We start from the raw sequence: 5,538 nt of genomic DNA, 5'->3' as shown, positions 1-5,538 counted from the left end.
ACTGTGAATATAAAATTAGGTACAAAAGCGAACATTAGTTTAGAATGAAGAAAAGTTAAGTTCAGATCAAATAACTTAAAGCATGACAAATACATGAAATACCAAACATCAGAAACATAAATAACATTTTAATTAATTACCTGCTGAATGCAGCAGTCAGCATGGTTCCTATCACAAAGGAGGCACTATCAACAGGTCGGAAGTGCTGATCCCAGAGATGCCTACGCCCTCAATTATTATACGGCAGGTGCAGTGGTAGAGTTTCTCTCAGTATTCTGATTAAGACTAGGAAAGAAAATACTGCCTATGTCTGCCCTGAAGTTTCTACAGCTGAGCCCAGATTCCTCCACTGGGAGCACTGACTTCAACAAACAACTTTAGGCAAATTCAAGTTCATTACCATTCACAATATTAAATTGAGTATTAAGAAAACCAAAGAATGAAGTGGTTGGCAAACCGGGATGCTCCATTCCAAAGCTCCTTCCCATGAATGGGGACTTTGTGATGTACATCATTGCTTTTCCAAAGAGAAACTGTTTTGTAACCTTCAGCATTCTGCTCCACTGTGTACCTCCTCTGTGCATAAAAGCCTTAACTGCAAGGGATGCCTGGTGGTTTATAACTGATTTTAACACTGAAAATACTAAAGCCACATAACGCAAGGCCGAGTAGGCAGTGCATCTTACCACGTGCATCTGCTTTTCTATGGTGTGTGGCACACCAGTGTTATCAAGGGTCCGTATGGTCTTTGTAAATCCGTTTCAGGTAAAACATCAAAACGGCTATAGCGCCTGGTCTGGGAAAATTAAGGCACGGCTAATGCAAGCATGAGTAGCCAGTCACACGACAGGTATGCTGCTGCCAGCATAAAGCCACTGATTGTCACACAACAATGACACATTGTCATGAGTTGGTCTGCCCATCCTTATGGGATATGTGACTCCTCTGCTCTCAGCCCTCCAATAAATAGCTCCCAAGTCCACTCAGGTGAAAAGCAAACTATTAGCAATGGCTTCTAACATCCTGCAAGTATTAACTCATCTCCTTCTACTGGGCAATGCTAACGTCTTTGCAGGCCTTTAAACTTGATGTTCCTGCTCCCCCTTAGGCTTTGCCTGAGCCATTCCTTCTGCGTGAAAACTGTTCCCTTACAGGTCTGTGCAGCCTGTTCACTCATCTTCCCTTTTAACCCAGGTTTGCATTTGTGAAATATAATATAAAAACAGTATCACTCTGGTTTAGAGTTCTAAAATGGAACTAGGAAATCATTCTAAGGACCACCTGTGTGACCTGCCTGCAACCTTGAAAAAAAAAATAAAAGTCGGAAACTTGCCTTATACCTTTGAACCAGGCCAAACTGTAATGATCACCTAATACTGAGAAAAAGTTGAATTTCTCAAGTGCTGAGACTCCCAAACATGACAGCCAGTAAACTACAAACTTACGTACTAAATCAGCCACACCTACCGATGATAATTTGTCACCTTGTGTAATCACTCTCAGCATCCTTTCAAAAGTACCTGCTCTGGTCCCCTTCAGAATACAATTCGGCCTGCAGCCATATCCTGAGTCGGCAGTAAATGCAGCCCGATGCCAAGAAACACTTTGTCTCACTGCTGTGCATTCCCGGCTTTTGCCACTTCTTGACTGACATCAGATGGTGTCAGAGGTGGGAAGTGAAGCAACTCTCCTCCTCCTGCGTATTCAGGCACCACCTGAATTAAAGCACGAACATGCAGGAAGCCCTTGTGTTCCATTACCTCCCCAACATCCTCAGGCCCTGTAGAAGAGCCTTCTCATTTCCTCAAATCTCCACTTTGGTTGAGGTCAGTGCTTCATCGGTGTCTTTTGTTTAAAGCTGTCAAAAAAGCATTTTTCACTTTTTGATGAGTCCTCCTGGGGACTTTTCTTCTAAGGGTTTAGGTGCAGAGTCACCCCCTTCTGAAACTTCTGCTGGTTATTTGTACAAAAATTATCACCTTTCATCTCATAAATTTCTTTCTCCATGGACCAATATCACTGAAGTGATTAGGAATTACAACGGCCAACCTGGGGATCTTTCAATCTCCCCAAACTTGTTTTACTTCATAGACAATTACACAATCAGGAGGGCTAAAAGGAATGATTAAACAGTCAGATAGAGACATCTACTTTAATTTGGAATCTTGAGGCATCTAAAAGATGCAAAAAAAACTAATTTAGTGTCTAATTTAGGCCAAAAAAACTAATTGAGTGTCCCTAAGAAATAACAATGTCAAATTAGCTCAAAGCCTCTCTAAATTGGAAAAAAAAAATTGTCAGAAGCTTCTAAAAATGAAACAAATTCTAAGCCAAGCATGCCTCTTTGTCTTTGTCCTGTGTCACCCGAAAAAAACCTGAATAAAAAACTTCTTGGGATTTCCATGAAGAGGTCTAGTGGATTGAGTCTCTATTGGAATAACTATACCATTGCAAATTTTTATTGTCTATGGACAAAAGACACGTCCTTTAAATTAGAAACACTCCTATATTTTAAAAATAATTTCTCGTTCTAAACAATTGCCTTATTTGTATTTATGGGAGGATCATTTTTTTTTGTAAAGGACAACTTGTAATGTCACGGCTAGCCTTAGAAACTCTCCTGAGAAAATTAAAGAGCAAAAATCTGACCTCAAACCAAGTTAAAATCCCTTCTACTCTCAAACAACTTGCTTTGGAATCCTTGTGGGATTTACACAAAGCCCTATATCCTGTGATCTAACTGCTCAGATTCAGCTCTTTCATCCCTGCTTCCCTGGTTTGATTCCTGGTCAGGGAACTAGTCCCTGCAGATGTGAATCTTTTAACTCGGAACAAGAAACACTTATTAAAAATTGGTTTGATGTTTGTGTGATTCTTGATTGGGGGGAGTCCTCCTTTGTTGCTGATCCTTTTCTGTTCCATACGCAGCTTTTGATTTCCTGTCTCGCTGTCTCTTCTAATCGCTCACCTGTGGGGCAAGCGGGCACGCCAGCCTCCGTAGGCCCTAGAGAATATGGCTTGCCAGAAGTGTGGATTGTACCCCATTTGAGATAACAAAGAATTTCTTTTCTTTGAGCGGTCTTTGGGGGTGGTTCTGCATATTGTGAGGACTGCTTTGCACCTCTTTGGAAACACCTCGTGCATCCTTGGTTAAGTCATAACCTTGGCTGTGGCTTTTCGTTTTTGAGGAGTCATTGGAAAGGTACCTGCGGGAGTGGGGGGAGTCTAAAGCCAGGAATATGGGCTCTTTGTTCTAGCTAAAATCTAATAAAAATAGGGGATTGCAAAAAATATTTTAAGAGCTTTGTGGTCAGAAAGTGGCTTAATTAAAAGCTGATATTCAGGCTATATATATATATATATTTTTTTTTTTTTTTTTTAACAAAAGGTCCTTTTTTCTTTTCTCATTTGGATTCTGTTTCTGGGACTATTTTTCCAGGTGACTAAAACTCCTTTTTAATTTTGTTTGGTCCATTTCTTTCCTTCTGTTCTTGTTGGCATCATATTTGCTGATAAAAGCATACAATATTATAGACCTTTCTGGAAAGCTTAAAATCTCTCTAAATTGGCCCTTCTCAGACTTGTTCTTTCATTTCCTTCCACTTCTAATCCTCCCTCCTTTTTCCCAACTTGGATTCCACATAAAGAGATTTACAGGGAACTTGTAGTGACCCTGAGACCCTCTTGAGGAAAACACAAACACCACTCACCCCTTTTGAAGTATTCTGTTTTCCTTCTGCAGGAAGGTTCGTCTCAGGCCTCAAACTCTGCTCCCTTCCGCACTGAGTTACCTGATCTCTGCAGCTCTGGGATACACAAACGATTGTGCTGGAGAGAAAACTCAACCTTTGTGATGGTGATGCCTGGTGGGTCACTAGCAAGGGCTCCAGCTTTGGACACGGCTGACAGCAGCTGCTAGAAGTGAACAGTTGTTACTACACGAGAGCCTCTATCTTTGTGTGTTTAGATATGAAAATGAAGGGTTGGACACTGGAAGGAAATGTTTACCAACCAGGGTGGGGGATAGACTGGTCACAGAGTGGGCTAATTGGCCTTGGATCTCCCTCTAGCCTTGGGGCAATGTCCTTGCAGAGAGGGTACTGAGGGAGCATTGCCCAGCCTGGTCCCAAGGCATTTCCCACTTGGGCGGGCTCTGAGATTCAATGTTAAAATGGGATCCTTAATTTCTAGGGGTCTAAATGCTCTTCCTTGCAAGATGGCCTGCTTTTCACATTTGTTAGTACTGGGCTCTGGAAACTGCAAATGATTTGTTGTCCATATTCATTACTGGGATCTGTAATGAGTTCAGTGGTCCAGTTGGAAAACAGAGACTAAATTATAAGCCACCACCTTAGGAGACTGGTCTAAAAAAATGTGACCTTGTGGGATTCAACTGCTTATTTTGAAAAAGCTTGCAGATTCTGTGGTGACTTTCCGAAATTTTGTATTACCCTGGTGTCTATTTTTAATCTTCCTCTAAGATACACAGACTCCTTCCTGAAAATGCTGAAATTCTCTCTCTGTGATTTGAAATATAAATTTTCTCCCTTGTTGTCCCTAAAACTCAGTAAGAGCTTCAGCTATGTAGAGCAGGTAAACTTCAACTGCTTTCATTTCCATAATGAAAGCAGTTCATTTAGCATAATTTAATCCAACTGTTCTTTTAAATTAGTGTTACCTTTCTCATGGCTAAAAATTTATTTTTTTATGGCTAAAAATTTAAGAGCAAAGTTATAAAGTCTTTGTGTTTTTCTATATATTTATGTATACATATCTATATATTGTCCACAGGGTAACAAGTTGATTTATAAGTAAATAAGCCCTCATAAACTAAATAGCCCAATTACTTTACTTGGAATATCACATTTTCATACGACCTACTCATTTTTACCTGACCAGGCTGCTCTGAGTAATTGAGGTTGACTTTCAAGCCAGTAGACTTGAAGAAAGACTGGCCTGGTATCTGACCTATACAGTTCTCTAACAGAGTTCCTGACCTTGCATGGAGTGAATAATGTCACTTTCTGACAGACCAAAGAACCTCAAAATATTTGGGGGAACTCAAAAAAGAGAAATTCACCCAAGTCACACAGTATTGCAAGCACAATCTGACAAGAAGTCCTTAGCTTGGATTCTTAGCCTTGAGGGTTATTAAAAGTCTAATTTGAGATTGTTTACAAAATTTCCAGCAAATCCAACCTAAAAACAGGCTAGATGGCCAACCTCTATTCTTGCTTCATTGTATGCAAATAGTCAGGCCAAGTATAATAATATTAAAACTTATTTTAAAAATAAATAGGTCCTGTTATGATTTACCTTTGGTAGAAATTGGAGAATAAAAAGAGAAAAACCTTGTTTCAGAAGAAAATTATAATACACTTGTTATTAGATTCTTTAACTGAATTTTTTTAAGTATCTATTATTTTTATTTGTCTACAATTTGGAGTAAATCCTGAATTCTTTCCCAGCTACAAGTCCCTAAACTAGTGTTCTCAAATTTTTCTTTCATTTTTCTGACTCAGATTCACTAGAATTTCA

This window comes from Otolemur garnettii, unplaced genomic scaffold (assembly GCF_000181295.1).
Source record: "Otolemur garnettii isolate 467f Iridium unplaced genomic scaffold, OtoGar3 scaffold00033, whole genome shotgun sequence".
NCBI lineage: Eukaryota > Metazoa > Chordata > Mammalia > Primates > Galagidae > Otolemur > Otolemur garnettii.
Note: the sequence above shows the minus strand (reverse complement) of the source record.